The 17,204-nt window shown below is 47.4% G+C and overlaps 1 long non-coding RNA gene across 1 annotated transcript; it reads left to right on the top strand.

The window, feature by feature from the left end:
* The first annotated feature begins 2,681 nt into the window (after positions 1–2,681).
* On the top strand, positions 2,682–5,075 carry LOC134808923 (uncharacterized). The gene is made up of 2 exons (XR_010153180.1): positions 2,682–2,893; positions 3,646–5,075. It is a non-coding gene; the product is annotated as an uncharacterized LOC134808923 (long non-coding RNA).
* Positions 5,076–17,204: the final 12,129 nt, after the last annotated feature.

Genomic DNA, 17,204 nt, shown 5'->3' on the forward strand with positions numbered 1-17,204 from the left:
CCCTAGAGGCCCCTCCCCAGGATAACAGGCCTGGGCCTCTGGACCCCACCGCAGCTGATGAAAAGCCCCTGACTGCCCTTGGGGTTCTGAGCTTTTGAATTGCTGGCAATGGTGTCTTCTGAGCCCTCAGGGCTTATTTAAAAGGAGTTAAAGTGCCCCAGTCCCTGGTGGGAGAGGTTAAGTAGCAGGGGTGGAGGATTAAGTGCTGGCTTGGGAATGGGGCGGGGCCTTTGGAAGGCTCTGGAATTGGTTGCTCAGTCTCCCAGCTCTCCCGCCTCGGGGCCTTTGGAAGGCTCTGGAATTGGTTGCTCAGTCTCCCAGCTCTCCTGCCTCTCCCAGACCACCCCACCCCCCGCCATCCTTTTCCCTCTGGTCCTCAGCAAGGTTTTTTTGTTTGTTTGTTTGTTTTTTGAGATGGAGTCTCACTCTGTCACCCAGGCTGGAGTGCAGTGGCGTGATCTCAGCTCACCACAACCTCTGCTTCCTGGGTTCAAGCGATTCTCCTGCCTCAGCCTCCGGAGTAGCTGGGATTACAGATGTGCACCAGGACACCTGTAATATTTCTTTGTATTTTTAGTAGAGATAGGTTTTCACCATGTTGGCCAGGCTGGTCTGGAACTCCTGACCTCAAGTGATCTTCCTGCCTTGGCCTCCCAAAGTGCTGAGCTTACAGGCATGAGCCACCACGCCTGGCCTCAGCAAGGTTCTTAGACATAGATGTACCCACAGATCCCTGGCAGAGAGGTAGATACTGAGTGGGTCAGAAAGGTCTGGGACTTTGCATTCAAATAGGCACTTGGAGATTCCAAGGCAGAAAGCCTGCTCCTGACACTTCCCCTGAAGCGCTGGTTTCTGAGACCCCATCACGTGGCTCACCCTGGGAAAGGTGGCAGAGAGGTGACCCCTAGACCTCCTCCACCTGCCCTTCCTCCTCCCACTTCCCCTCCTTTTTCCCTCCCTCGCCCCCCTCCTTCAGGGAGGTGCCTGTCCCTTTCCTGAGGTTGGAGGTCTCGGGAGAAGCACTGACTGGGTGGGCCCCTCCCAAGGGCCTGGTGGCATCTGGAGGCCAAGCCTCCTCCTTCCCCAGCAACTCCTGAAGAGGCAGGTGGAGGGGTCAACTCCGTGAGCCCCTGCCCGTCCCACCCTCTCCCCTTGGGCACAGGCCTGGGGACCCCAGGGAGTCTCAGCCTTGGGGGCCCAGGGCAGGAAGGGCCTTCATTACCCTGGGAGACAGAGTAGCCACAAAGTTCAGCTCCAGCCAGGGGCCAACCTGGGACACAGGAGACTGGGCCCTGTCATCTGGGGCCACACATCTTGGACTGGCTGCAGCAGCCTGGGGTTTTTAATCCAGGGCCCTGAATTAAGCTGTGTTCCACCAGGACGGGTTTGCTAAGTGCTCAGAGCCAGACCTCGTTGGCTGCTCTGCTGGGAAAGGGGTTCTCGGGGTAAGTGAGGAGCAGGATACCAGCCAAGCCAGCACTGCAGCAGCCCAGAGCCAGGCGTGAGAGGCCAGGACGGGAGGGCTCTGGGGGCAGCCCCGTTGCTTTGGGCCTGAGCAGTGGGTGGGAGGTGGATTCAGGCTGAGCTGGGGAGGCCGGGAAGGGCTCAGACCCAAGGCGCTACGGGAGGGAAGAGAATGTGCCCATCTGCCACGGTGGACAGAGTAGAGGCCCCACTGCAGCAAGAGGGATCTGGGTAGGATCGGGAGGAGGCCTTGCTTCCTGGACTGCATGTTTCTAGAAGTCTCCTTGCAGACTGATGGGGTTGAAGGTGTGCTCAGAAGCAGCTCCCCTTTGTCGCACTCAGGCTGAAGAAGGAGGGACATGCAGGCTCAGACAAGTGCAGCTTACGATGGCAGCCTGGGTCTGGAGACACGCCTGCTTGGAGGACGCGCGGGGTCTTCGGGAAGGGGCTTGGTGGGTAGCTCACCCCTGAAGGAGTCAGGCTTCCCGCAAGCTGGTGAGCTGGGCCCCCGCAGCCTCCACCCCTCGGGCCTGGTGCAGGCCTTGCCTCGGTTCCATTCTCTGCTGTTGCTGTCCTGACGCCCTCCACACATTTTGAACAAGGGGCCCCACACTCTCCTTTTGCACTAGGCCCCGCAGATTCTGCCTGCTGGGCCAGCCCGGGGCAGGCACCTGTTTCATATACTCGCAGAAGCTGTGTGCTCTGTGCAGGTGCCTCATCTCGCAGACGGAGGGGCTGAGTCAGGGGGCTCCTTCCTCCAAGCTCACCAGTCCCACCACCAGCTGGAGCGGGGCCTAACGTGTACCCAGGGAAGGCCGCCCACTGGAAGGAAAGAGGGGTTGGGGCATGGACAGTCCCCACACCAACCGAGACTGAAGCCACTGGGGAGGAGGCAGAGAGAGCCCAGGGGGACCAGGAGCCCGGAGGAGGAGTGGGGTTCAAGGCGGAACCCCACCGGCCTCGGTGATCCCCGCTTTTCACCTTGTGAGCCCCTTTCACACCCGGGCCTTCCTTTACTGCATTTTCTCCCATTTCACAGGGGGAGAAACAGACGCTCGGAGGGTTACGGTTGGGAACCCCCCAAAATGGGTATGTGGCTGGCTGGCTTAACACCTGGTGTCTGGTTCGAATAGAAACACCGGGATGCTGCTTGCAGGGAGCCGTTCTTCAACAGGCCTGGGTGGAATCTCAGATTCATATTTCTAAAACCTCCTCAGATTTGGGGACTTCTATGTGAAGTCTTTGCCGAAGTCCACACCCTGGAAGATGCAGGGAGGATGAAAACGTGCCCATCTGCCTCTGGCTTTTGATTCCAGCCCCACCACAGCACAGCTGCCTTCGAAAACACAGGGCAGGAGCTTTCTGCAGCAGCGGCTGGTGGGACAGACAGATGGACGGACACACACACACACAGGCAGCAGAACTGGAGGTGAGGGCAGTCAGGAGGCAGTTTTGGTTTGGTTCGGTTTCTTTCTTTTCTTTTTTTAAACACCAGCTTGAAAGCTTGAACTAGATTTTATTTATTTATTTATTTGAGACAGTCTTGCTGTGTCACTCAGGCTGTAGTGCAGTGGCATGATCACGGCTCACTGCAGGCTTGACCTCCCAGGCTCAAGCGATCCTCCCACCTCAGCCTCCCGAGTAGCTGGGACCACAGGCACATGCCACCATACCCAGCTAATCCCTCCCCTCCCCTCTCCTCCCTTCCCCTCCCCTCCTGTCCCCTCCCCTCTCGTCTCTTTGTCTCCCTCCTCTCCCCTGCTTTCCCCTCCCCTCCCTCCCCTCCCCTGCTTTCCCCTCCTTTCCCATCCCCTTCCCTCTCCTCTCTTCTCTCTTTTCGAGACTGGGTCTCACTTTGTTGCTTCGGCTGGTGTCAAACTCTTGGGCTCAACCAATCTGCTCACCTCGGCCTCCCTCCCGAAGTGCTGAGTAGGTTTTGTTTATTTTTTAAATTAACATTTTAATGTTGAGATAATTGTTTATTTACATGTTGTTGTTGTAAGAAATAATACAGAAGGATCTATGTCCCCTACCCAGAGTCCCACCCATGGTGGTGTCTTGTAAGACTAGAGTACAATGTTACAACCAAGACGTGGATATTGATCCGGTGAACCCATCTTACTGACGTTTCCCTTCTGCTTGTACCCATTTGTGTGTATTTCCTTTCTGTGACCTGTGTAGCTTCCTGTATCCACCACCGCAGTCACGACGCTGAACGCTGCGGCACCCCAAGGACGCCCTGGATCACTCTTTTGCAACTGGACCGACCTCCTTCCTCTTCCTAATCTGCCTCCAAGTCTCCAAGTCTGTTATTTCAAGAATCTTATGTGAACGGAATCATACACCTTGTAACCTTCTGGGAGTGGCTTTTTCCCTCAAAATCATTCCCTGGAGATTCCTGCAAGGTCTTGTGTGGCCCAGTCCGGGGTTCCTTTTCCCGATCCGTGACGTGGAGGCACGACAGCATCTTTAGCATTCACCCACTGAAGGTCAACCAGGTGTTTCTGGTTTTTGGCTATTATGCATAAGCTGCTATGAACACTTGTATACAGGTTCTTTTGTTTTTTATTTTTATTTTTTAGAGACAGGGTGTTGCTCTGTCGCCCAGGTTGGAGTGCAGTGGCACAATCACAGCTCACTGTAGCCTCAAACTCCCAGGCTCAAGTGATCCTCCCCACTCAGCCTTCTGAGTAGCTGGGACTACAAGTGTGCACCACCACGCCCTGCTAATTTTTAAAGTTTTTTTATAGAGACAGGGTCTTGCTATGTTGCCTGGGCTGATCGCAAACTCCTGACTAAGTAATCCTCCCACCTCGGCCTCCAGGGTGTTGGGACTATAGGCGTAATCCACCACGCCCAGCCTTGTGTATAGGTTTTGATGCGAACCAAAGCTTCCATTTCTCTGAGATAAATGGCCAAGAGCACAGTTGCCGGGTCTTATGGCAGTTGTGTGTTTAGTTTTATAAGAAACTGCCAAATTGTTTTCCAGAGGGGCTGCACCATGTGACAGGACCAGTAGCAGTTTCTTTTTCTTGTTCTTTTCTTTTTTTTTTTTTCGAGACGGAGTTTTGCTCTGTCGCCGAGGCTGGAGTGCAATGGCACGATCTCGGCTCACTGCAACTTGTACCTCCTCAGTTCAAGCAACTCTCCTGCCTCAGCCTCCCGAGTAGCTGGGATTATAGGCACCCGCCATCATGCCCAGCTAATTTTTGTAGAGATAGGGTTTCACCATGTTGGCCAGGCTGGTTTCGAACTCCTGACCTCAGGTGATCCACCCGCCTTGGCCTCCCAGAGTGCTGGGATTACAGGCGTGAGCCACCACGCCTGGCCCCCAGTAGCATTTTCTGAGTGATCCTATTTCTCTGCATCCCCACCAGCATTTGGCGTTGCCACTATTTTTAATTTCTGATAGGTGTTGGTGGTATCTCACTGTGGTTCTAATTTGCATTCCCCCCATGGCTCATGGGGTTGGACAGCTTTTCATGTGCTCACTTGCCATCTGTATATTCTCTTTGGTGAAATGTCACCATTGAATTTGAAGCGAGTTTCTTGTAAACAGTGTATGGTTAGGTTGTTTTTCAAAAAATAGACTGCCAACCTCTTGCTTTTTACTTGGTGTATTTCATTTACCTTTAAAGTAAATTATCAATATATTAGGACTTAGGTCTGCCATTTAAGGATTTGTTTTCTCTGTGTATATTTTCTTGCTTTTCTGTGGATTCCTTGAACATTAGGATTGAGGTTCCATCTTGGTTGATTTATAGTCATCTAGAGGGCGTTTCTTTGTATCACTTCCCTAGTGATCGCTCTGGTTATTACAAGGTACACAGGTAACATTTTACCACCTGCAGTGAATGTGGAAGCCTTACTTCCATGTAGGTTCTTTAACCTGTCCCCCTTTTATTTTCATTTTATGTTATTTTTGAGACAGGGTCTCACTTTGTTGCCCAGGCTGGAGTGCAGTGGCACAATCACGGCTCACCGCAGCCTCAACCTCCTGTTCTTAAGTGATCTTCCCGCCTCAGCTGCCTGAGTAACCAGGACTACAGGCACATGTCATCACACCTGGCCTATGTATTTATTTATTTATTGTAGAGATGGGGTCTCACTATGTTGCCTGGGCTGGTCTTTAACACCTGGGCTCAAAGGATCCTCATGCTTCAGCCTCCCAAAGTGCTGGGATTACAGGCGAGAGCCACTGCGCCCCCCCGCCACACCTTTTTAAATATCATTGTCTTGAATATCAGACAGTGTTAGAATTTTTGCTTCAATCATTAAATTTGATTTATAAAGCTCATGAGAAGGATCATCTATTGTAGATTCCCATACACTTGTTCTTTCCATTATTTTTTCCTTCTTAATGCTCCAAGATTCCATTTTATTTTATTTTATTTTATTTATTATTATTATTATTATTATTTGAAATAGAGTCTCTCTCTGTCGCCCAGGCTGGAGTGCAGTGGCGTGATCTCGGCTCGCTGCAGCCTCCGCCTCCCGGGTTCCAGCACTTCTCCTGACTCAGCTTCCCGAGTAGCTGGCATTACAGGCATGTGCCACCATGCCCGGCTAATTTTTGTATTTTTAGTAGAGACAGGGTTTCACCATGTTGGCCAGGCTGGTCTTGAACTCCTGACCTCAGGTGATCCAGCCACCTCAGCATCCCAAAGTGCTAGGATTACAGGCATGAGCCACCACGCCCAGCCCATTTTATTTTAAAAATCATTTTCTTTCTGTGTGAAAAACTTCCTTTAGCTGTTCTTTAAGGGCAGGTCTGCTAGCAACAAATTCGTTCAGAAAAAAAATAGATTTTCTATTTTTTCATTTGTTTCAAGAGAACTTGTAATTGCCACTGAAATATTTTTAAGCCACTTTAAAATCTGAGAATATCTTTATTTCCCCTTCACTCCTGAAGGATGGTTTTGCCAGACATGATTCGCTGTTGGCAATTCTTTCTTTGCAGCACTTGCAAACACTCACCTTCACCTGGTCTCCGTGGTTTCTGATGAGGAATCTATGGTTTGAGTTGGTGTTCCTCTACAGGGAATGTATCATTTTGTTCTGGCAGCTTTCAACATATTTTTTTTTCTTTAGTTTTCAGAAGTTTAATTATCAGGTGTCTCAGCATGGATTTCTTTGGGTAACTATTTGGGACTTGCTCAGCTTCTTGAATGTGTAGATTTGTCATTTGGCAAATGTCAGAAGTTTTAAGCCACTCGTTCTTTTAATACTCTTTCAGCCTCATTTTTTTTTTTTTTTTTTTTTGAGTCAGATTCTCGCTCTGTCGCCCATGCTGGAGTGCAGTGGCGCCATCTCAGCTCACTGCAAGCTCTGCCTCCTGGTTTCAAGTGATTCTCCTGCCTTAGCGTCCGAGTAGCTGGGATTACAGGCACATGCCACCTCGCCTGGCTAATTTTTGTATTTTTAGTAGAGACGGGGTTTCATCATGTTGGCCAGGCTGGTTTAGAACTCCTGACCTCAGGTGATCCACCCGCCTCAGCCTCCCAAAGTGCTGGGATTACAGGCGTGAGCCACCACGCCCGGGCTCAGCTTCTTTCTTTTTCTCCCCTATTTCTGGGTAACTCCAATAATATGTATGTTGGATCTTTTGTTCTATCGTTCCGCAGATGCCTGAGGTACTGTTCTTTTTCTCCCCACACCAGTATACTTTCTGTTGTTCAGTTTGGGTAAATTCTATCCATCTGTTCTGAAGTTTGCTAATTCTGTCCTCTATGATCCCATTCTACCATGGAGACTGTTCATTTCTGTTATTGTATTTTTCAGTGCTGTAATTTATATCCTGTTCTTGTTGATAACTATTTGCTGAGATTTTCTATTTTTTCATGTTTCAAGATAACTTAAAATTGCTTGCTAAAGCATTTTTACGCTGCTCTGAAGTCCTGGCCAGATTTTTCCTACATCTGATTTATCCCGGTGTTGGCACTGGTTGGTTGTCTTTTCTCATTCAACCTGTGGCCTTTTCAGGCCTTGGTATGATGGGTGAGTTTTTTTTTTATTGTGTCCTGGACATTTAAGCTGTTACATTAGGAGGCTCTGGGCTCTCATCAAATCTTTTGGCCAGCGCGGTGGCTCACACTTGTAATCTGAGCGCTTTGGGAGGCTGAGGCAGAAGGATTGCTTGAGCCCAGGAGTTCAAGACTAGTCTGAGCAACATAGTGAGACTCCCGTCTCTACAAAAAATTTAAAAAATTAGCCAGGCGTGGTGGCATATATCTGTAGTCCCAGCTACTCAGGAGTCTGAGCTGGGAGGATCACTTGAGCCCAGGAGGTCGAGGCTGTAGTGAGCTGTGATCGTGCCACTGCACTCCAGCCTGGGCCACAGAGCGAGACACTGTCTCTAAAATAATAATAATAAATAAAATAAAATAAAATAAATCTTTTATTTTAGTAGGCAGCCACTCTGCTTAGGTTTAGCATGCCGGTCCTGCCCTACTGTTACGGGCTGTGGTTTCCATGACAACCTAATTAGCAGAACCTTTTTGGTGTTAGTTTGGTCGGTGTGGTTAATCTGGTGCCATTGGGGCTGCTACTGGTTCCTGCTGGTTCTGCTTAAGGCGGCAGAAGGAGTGTCTGTGGGTGCTTCTAGGTGGGTGAAGGGAGCCGCAGCCCACAGGGACAAAGAAGACAAAGGTTCCTCCTGCAGGTGACCCCTGCCCCTGGCATCTCTTGGTGGGGGAGGGGAGGTTTCTCTGGCCAAGTCTCAGTAGCGGGGTGATGGGGCCCCTGCTTGTTCCTTTGCTGGTGCCAGTAGCTTACCACATGTTGTGGACGGGACTCCTGTTTAATCTGGGGACACAGAGGACCCTATCTGGCTTGTCTGTTTTTGCTGGGCCTGAGTTCCCTTCCTCCACGAGGTGGAGGGCCGTGGCGCTCTGCCTCACTGGGGCTCCTCCAGTCCGGGGGCTCTCACCTGTCGACTGTCTTCCATCCACCTCTGCGTTCTCCTTGGGTTGTCTCTTGTGTTATTTCCAGGGCTTATGGTTGTACTTTGAGAGGGGAGGAGCAGGAAGAAATGAGCCTAGATCATCTTGTCTGGAATGCAAGTTCTGTTTTATTTTTTAAGAGGGGCCATATGGAAGTAAGTTTGGAAGCCAGTGGGAAGGACCTGGTGGAAGGAAGGCTGAAGATGCAGCCAGAGAAGAGAAACTGAGGACATAATGCTCTCCCGGGGCCAGGGCTGGGCTCATTGCTCCATCACCAGCACCTCCTACAGTGGCTACGGGAGCTGCATACGTGGTTCCGGAGTGGAATTGACCCTGAGCTTGTGGGGAGAGGTTCCTCCTGTGAGGGCATAAGAGGGAAGGAGAGTGGGTTTGATGATGGTCGGTGGGGAGGAGGATGGGGAAGGTCTCCTGATGGCTGACACATCCTGATGCTGACAAAGGCATGAAAAGTGAGGGGTGCTGGGCGTGGGGAACTCTGTGAACACAGGGGTTAAATGACAGAGTGAATCCAGGCACAGAATGGTGCCCATACCCACCCCAACGTCATTGCCTGGGAGCTGACATCACCTGCACCTGCCAGGCTGACACCAGCGCTCCCCAGCCCCAGGGCCTCCTGTAATCAAGGCCTTAGGAGTGGAGCCTCAGAAGCAGGAGGAGAAATCAATTTCTCTTCCACACGCCAAAAGCTGCTCATTCAAAACACCCCAAAGACACATCAGGTGGGAGGCACCTGCACTGAGGCTCCTGGAAGCTACTGCAGCAGGACGTGGGAGCAAGGCCTGGCTCCATTTGCCCCCTGCTGGTACAGCCGTTTCATGGGTGGGGAGGGTGGAGACCAGGAGTGCTGGCCAGGGATTCCGGGGCATGGGGTGCAGGGGCCCCTGCGTTTCCTCATATGGATGTCAGAAGTGGAAGAGAACGTCATAGCAGGCCAAGTGGGGTCCAACCCTTTCCAAGGTCTGGATCAGCTGTGCTGTGCACCCACAGCCCTCTGCCTGCCCTCTGCTCCACACCTACCCCTCCAGGCCCTGATCTTCCCGCTGGACTGTGCCCGGGAACATGTCGTTCTCTCTATTGTATGGGTGTGTGTGTGAGAGAAAGATGCACATATTTGGGTATATACATGATGTGTGAGGCATGTATATGTGTGTATCATGTTTAATTTTCTCAATATTCAAAAAGCCCACAAATTTGATAAGAAACAGATAAACAGCTCAACAGAAAAATAGGCATAAGTATAAACAAGCAATTCATAGAAAAGGAAATTCACATAGTCAATTGTACTTAAAATATATGCAAACCCTCGTAAAATATAACATTATTTAAAGATACAGATACGATGACCAACATTGGTTCTAGTGAGCAAACATGAAACAATGTTTAGCCTCATCAAAAGGAAAATGCAAATTAAGGCCATGAAGTGATACATTGTTCGCCCTTTAGGTTGCTAAAATTTAATAAAAGCTCTAAGATTCACTGAGGCAAAAAACCTGGGGGAAATAGACATGGACATGCTTGGTGGAAATGTGAATGCAATTACTTCCTGGGAAAGTACTCTGGCAATATCTACTAAAATGAAAATAATACACATAAGCTTTGACCCAGTGATTCCACTCTGGGGAACCTCTTCTTTAGAAACAAAAACAACGGGGTATGAAAATAGATGTAAAAGAATTGCTTTTCCAGCTGGGTGCGGTGGCTCACGCCTGTAATCCCAGCATTTTGGGAGGCTGAGGCAGGTGGATCACCTGAGGTCAGGAGTTCGAGACCAGCTAGGCCAACATGGTGAAACCCTGTTTCTACTAAAAATACAAAATTAGCTGGGCATGGTGTCACACACCTGTAATCCCAGCTACTCAGGAGGCTGAGGCAGGAGGATCACTTGAGCCCAGGAGGCGGAGGTTACAATGAGCTGATATGGCCCCACTGCACTCCAGCCTGGTCAACAGAGTGAGACTCCACCTCAAAAAAAAAAAAAAAAAAAAAAAAGAATGCTTTTTCGGCACTGTCTATGGTGGTGAAACCAAAGCAAAACAAAAAAATTAAGAAATTGGAAGTAATTTCTGAATGCACATCTTTATAAGTATATAATTGTAGCATATTTAGGCCAGCCACAGTGGCTCACACTTGTAATCCCAGCACTTCGGGAGGCCAAGGCAGAATGATTACTTGAGCCCAGGAGTTCAAGACAAGCTTGGGCAACATAATGCGATCCCATCTCTACAAATAATTTTTAAAATTAGCCAGCCATTGGCCAGGCATGGTGGCTCACGTCTGTAATCCCAGCAGTTTGGGAGGCCAAGGCAGGTGGATCACCTGAGGCCAAGAGTTCGAGACTAGCCTGGCCAATATGGTGAAACCCCTTCTCCACTAAAAATACAAAAATCAGCTGGTTGTGGTTTAGGATACAGGCCCGTGCCTGTAATCCTAGCTACTCGGGAGACTGAGGCAGGAGAATCACTTGAACTAGGGAAGTGGAGGTTGAGCCAAGATTGTGCCACTGCACTCCAGCCTGGGTGATAGAGCAAGACTTTTTCTAAAAAAAGAAACCAAAAACATTAGCCAGGCATGGTGGCATAGGCCTGTGATCCCAGCTACTAGGGAGGCTAAGGCAGGAGGATTGCCTGAGCCTGGTAGGTTGAGGATGCAGTGAACTGTGATAGCACTGCTGCGCTCTAGCCTGGGCGACAGAGCAAAATGCTCTCAACTGCCCGCAGCCCCCATTCCCCGACACACATAAATTGTAGCAAATTTACACATGGCAGCCTTGAAATGGAATGAGTTAAATCTAGGCCAATTACCATGAAAGGGGATGTCCATCAAATATTTGATAAAGAGGGGGGAATACCAAATAGACACTGTACGGTATGATCTCCATTTTTTAATATGAAGCAAGAAATAATCCTGCTACCCTCCACCAGTGGGGTATGAATAGGAGGAATCCACGGACCAGTCCCAAACTGGCTGCTGACCCTGAATGCCTTGGAGAAGTGAGATTGGAAGGAAGGTGGGAAAATGGTGAACTTTTCTTTGTTTATCTTTGCGTGGTTTCACTTGCCAAAGCCAGGAGGTGTTACTTTTTTTTTTTTTTTTTTTTTTTTTGAGATGGAGTCTCTCTCTCTCTCTCTGTCACCCAGGCTGGAGTGCAGTGGTGCGATCTTGGCTCACTGCAACCTACGCCTCCCAGGTTCAAGCAATTCTCCTGCCTCAGCTTACTGAGTAGCTGGGACTACAGGCATATGCCACCATGTCCAGCTAATTTTTGTATTTTTAGTAGAGACGGGGTTTCACCATGTTGGCCAGGATGGTCTCAATCTCTCGACCTTGTGATCCACCTGCCTCAGCCTCCCAAAGTGCTGGGATTACAGGTGTGAGCCACCACGCCCTGCCAGTGAGCCACCGCACCCAGCTGAGGTGTTACTTTTTAAAAATAGCTCTACTGATGTATAATTTTTTTTTTTTTTGAGATGGAGTCTTGAGCTCTGTTGCCCAGGCTGGAGTGCAGTGGCATGATCTAGACTCCCTGCAACCTCCGCCTCCCAGGTTCAAGCGATTCTTGTGCCTCAGCCTCACTAGTAGCTGAGATTACAGGCTAGTAGAGATGGGGTTTCACCATGTTGGCCAGGCTGGTCTCGAACTCCTGAACTCAGGTGATCTGCCTGCCTCGACCTCCCAAAGTGCTGGGATTACAGGTGTGAGCCACCACACCAGGGCATGATGTATAATTGAGATAACAAAAACTCACAAATTTAAAAGGTATACTTTGATAAGTTTTGACATGTATACACCCATCAAACTATTACCCCAATCAGATAGTAAACCCGTCCATCGCTCCCCACATTTCTTCTCCCTCCATCCCTCCCTGCTTCCCTGCTCCCCAGTCCTGACCTCTGGCAACCACACTCTGCTTCCCGTCAGCATAGATTCTTTACATTTGGCAGAGTTTTGTATAAATGGAATCAACAGTATGTACTCTTTTTCATCTGGCCTCTTTCACTTGGATAATTATACTGAGATTCATTCATGCTGTTGGCTTTATGAATAGATCATTTATTTTTATTGTACAGTAGTGTTCAATTGTATGCAAATAACACAATTTGTTAATCCATTTATCTGTTGATAAGTTGTTTCCAGTCTTCGGCTATTACAAATAAAGCTGCTATGAATATTTGTGTACCAGTCTTTGTATGGACTTTCATTTCATACATTCAGGCATTCATACATTTCATATCCTACATTTCATACATTCATGAAATGTATACTTTCATTCAAATACCTAGGGATGAAATGACTGGGCCACACATTAGGTGTATCTTTGACTTTTTAAGAAACCACCAACCTTTTCCAAATTCATTGTACCATTTTGCATTCCCAGCAGCAGTACATGAGAATTCTATTTCGGCCACACCCTCACCAAACATTTGATTTCATCAATCTTTTTACTTTAGACATCTTAATTGGTGGGTAGTGGTATCATGTTGTGGTTTTAATCTGCATCTCTCTAATAACTAATGATTTTCAACATCTTTTTATCTTCTTATTCGCCATATGTATATGTATATATACATATATATATACGACTTCTTTGACGAAGTATCTATTCAAATGTCATGCCTACTTTTTTCTTTTTTTAAGCAGGTGGGGGGTTGTTTTCTTATGATTGAGTTATGAGAGTTCTTTTTATATTCTTTATATATGTCCTTCATCGGATGAATTATTTACAAATATTTTCTCCTAGTTTGTGTCTTTCCATTCTCTTCTTTCGAAGAGCAGAAGTTTTAACTTTTTCTTTTTAAAACTAAAATAGCTTTATTGGGATATACGTCATATGCTACACAATTCACCCATTTACATGTACAACTCAAAGATTTTCCATATCCAGGTGACCCTTGAACAATATGCATTTTAACAACATGGGTCCACTTATACACAGATTTCCTCACCTCTGCTCCCCGTGAGACAGAAAGAGCAACCCCTCCTCCTCCTCCTCCTCCTCAATGGGAAGACCATGAGGATGAAGGCCTTTAGGATGATCCACTTCCACTTAATGAACAGTAAATATGCTTTCTCTTCCTTATGATTTTCTTAATAACATTTTCTTTCCTCTAGCTTATAGTAAGAATCCAGTATATAATACATATAACTTGCAAAATATGTGTGAATCAACTGTTTATCTGTAAGGCTTTTGAACAACAATAAGCTCTTAGTAGTTAAGTTTCGGGGGAGTCAAAAGTGATACGTGGATTTTTGACTGCAGGGAGTCAGTGCCTCTAATCCCTGTGTTGTTCAAGGGTCAACTTGTATTAACAGATATGTGCAAACATCACCACTGTCAACATTAGAACATCTTCATCACCCCCACAAATCATCTTATATGCATTAGCAGTCCTGCCCCATTTTCTCCTACCCCCACTCCCACCCCCAGCCCTAGGCAACCTCTAATGAATATTTTTAATTTTGATAACTCCATGTATTAGGCTGTCTTGCATTGCTATAAAGAAGAGGTTGGGTAATTTATAAAGGAAAGAGGTTTAACTGGCTTACAGTTCTGAAGGCTGTACTAGCATGGTGTCAACATCGCTTGGATTCTGGGGAGGCCTCATGGTTGCCGGTGAAGTGGCAGCAGGTGTGTCCTGTGGCAAGATCAGGAGCGAGAGAGAGTGGGAGGGGGGTGGTACTCTCTTTTCAACAACCAGATCTCCCGAGAACTCTCACTATCAAACAGCGGCAAGGAGATGGCGCTAAACCATTCATGAGAAATCCATCCCCATGACCCAGTTAGCTCACACCAGGCCCCACGTCCAACACTGGGGATTACATTTCAACAGGAGATACGGCAGGGGCATGTGTTCAAACCATATCACCCCAAGTTATCAAGTTTTTCTTTTACGGATCTCACATTTGGTGTGGTTTCTAAGACATCTTTGCCAAACCCAAGGTCAGAACATTTCTCTCATATTTTTCCCCCAGAAGTTTTGTAGTTTTTGAATTTACATATTATAGGTCAGTGATCCGTTTTGAATTAATTTTCGGGTGAGGTGCGTGGCATGGATTAAAGTTCTCTTTTTGCCCGTGAATATCCACATGCCCCATTGGATGAAGAAGTTATCCTTTCTCCACTGAATTGCTCTTGGACCTTGATCTGATTGGGCTCTGTGTCCCCACCCAAATCTCATCTTGAATTGTACTCCCATAATTCCTATGTGTTGTGGGAGGGACCCGGTGGGAGATAATTGAATCATGGGGGTGGCTTCCGCCATACTGTTCTCATGGTAGAGAATAAGTCTCACGAGATCTGATGGTTTTATCAGGGGTTTCCACTTCTGCGTCTTCCTCATTCTCTGTTTGCCTGCTGCCATCCATGTAAGACGGGACTCCTTACTCCTTGCCTTTCGCCATGATTGTGAGGCTCCCCAAGCCACGTGGAACTGTAAGTCCAATTAAACCCCTTTGATTTGTAGATTGCCCAGTCTCAGGTATATCTTTATCAGCAGCATGAAAATGAACTCATACATACCGTTATCAGAAAGAATCAGTTTTCACGTATGTACAAATCTGTTCTGTTCCACCAGCCTATTCGGCCATCTTTGCACTAATACCCTACAGCCTTGAGTACTGAAGCCTTCTAGTAAGTCTTGATATTGGATAGTTTAGCTCTCCAACTATGTGCTTCTTTTTCAAAGTTATTTTGGCTAGTCTAGGTCTTTTTATACTTTTATATGAATTGTAGAATCAGCTTCTAAATTTCTACCAAAAGGAAAAAATCCTGCTGGGGCTCATGCCTATAATCTCAGCACTTTGGGAGGCTGAGGAGGGTGGATCACTTGAGCCCAGGAGTTCAAGACCAGCCTAGGCAACATAGCAAAATCCCAGCTCTACAAAAAAAAAAACAGTTAGCTGGGCTTGGTGGCACGTGCCTGTACTCCCAGCTACTCAGGAGTCTGAGGTAGGAGGATCACCTGAGTTTGGAAGGTTGTGGCTATAGTGAGCTGTGATCACATCACTGCACTCCAGCTTGGGTGACCCTGTTTTTTTAATTAAAAAAAAAAAAAGCCTGCTGGGATTTTTTGAATCAATAAGTAAATTTGTGGGGAGGTAATATCGTAACAATATTGAATCTTCTAAGCTGTGAACAGGACACCTGTTTCCATTTATTTAGACCTTTAATTTCTATAAGCAATGGTTTGTAGTTTCCCATGAACAAATCTTAGTCCCTTGTGCCAGATCCATCCTTGACTGTTTCATATTTTTGGTGCTATTATAAATGATATTTTCAAACATTTCAAATTTCTAATTGTTGCTGGTATCTAGAATACAATTTTTTTTTATTATTTTTATTTTTATTTTTTGGAGATGGAGTCTTGCTCTGTCGCCCAGGCTGGAGTGCAGTGGTGCGACCTCGGCTCACTGCAAGCTCCGCCTCCCAGGTTCACACCATTCTCCTGCCTCAGCCTCCCAAGTAGCTGGGACTACAAGTGCCCGTCACCACGCCTGTCTAATTTTTTGTATTTTTAGTAGACATGGGGTTTCACCGTGTTAGCCAGGAAGGTCTCGATCTCCTGACCTCATGATTCGCCCGCCTCAGCCACTCAAAATGCTGGGATTACAGGTGTGAGCCACCGCGCCCGGCCTAGAATAAAATGAATTTTTACATATTGATATTTGTTTATTTATTTGAGACAGAGTCTCTGTCTGTGCAGTGGCGCGATCTCGGCTCACTGCAGTCTTCACCTCCTGGGTTCAAATGATTCTCATGCCTCAGCCTCCTGAGTAGCTGGGATTACAGATATGCACCACCACGCCTGGCTAATTTTTGTGTTTTTAGTAGAGACAGGGTTTTGCCATGTTGGCCAGGCTGCTCTCGAACTCCTGACCTCAAGTGATCTACCCACCTTGGCCTCCCAAAGTGCTGGGATTACAGGCATGAGCCACTGCACCCGGCCATATTGATATTTATCCTGAAAACTCGCTAAACCCACTTACTAGTTTCTAGCAGTTTCTTTGTAGGTTCTGTTTCATTTTCAACATAGATGATATTGTCCACAGAGAAGGACCATTTTACTTTTTCCTTTCCAATGGAGATGCTTTTTTTTCTTCCTTTTTTCACAGGCTAGAACCCCCAGTACCATGTTCAACAGAAGGTGAGAGCAGGCATTCTTGTATTGGTTCTAATCTTTGGGGGAAAGTATTTAGTTTTTCACCATTTATTGTGATGTTTAATGTGCATTTTTCTCACATGCCCTTTATCAAATTGAGAAAGTTCCCTTCTCTTCCTAGTTTGCTGAGAGTTTATTTTTGTCATGAATGGATGTTAGATTTTGTCAAATGTTTATTTCTGGCTGGGCACGGTGGCTCACGCCCGTAATCTCAGCACTTTGGGAGGCCAAGGCAGGTGGATCACCTGAGGTCAGGAGTTCGAGACCAGCCTGGCTAACATCGTGAAACCCCATCTCTACTAAAAATACAAAGTTAACCAGGTGTGGTGGCGCGCACCTGTAATCTCAGCTATTCAGGAGGCTGAGGCAGGAGAATCGCTTGAACCCAGGAGGCAGAGGTTGCAGTGAGTGGAGATCGTGTCACTGCGCTCCAGCCTGGGCAACAGAGTGAGACTCTATCTCAAAAAAATAAAATAAAATAAAATAAATAAAATAAAGGTAATGCGTGCATACAGATTTTCTAAAATAGTGCAATAGCTTCCTTGGCTTCCTTTTCCCTCTTCTGAACCTGTTCTCCAGAGACAGCTGCTCTTCAGGGCCCTTAGCTCTTTGTGGCCTTAGT

The sequence above is a fragment of the Pan troglodytes genome, chromosome 19 (genome assembly GCF_028858775.2).
Source record: "Pan troglodytes isolate AG18354 chromosome 19, NHGRI_mPanTro3-v2.0_pri, whole genome shotgun sequence".
In the NCBI taxonomy this organism is placed as follows: domain Eukaryota; kingdom Metazoa; phylum Chordata; class Mammalia; order Primates; family Hominidae; genus Pan; species Pan troglodytes.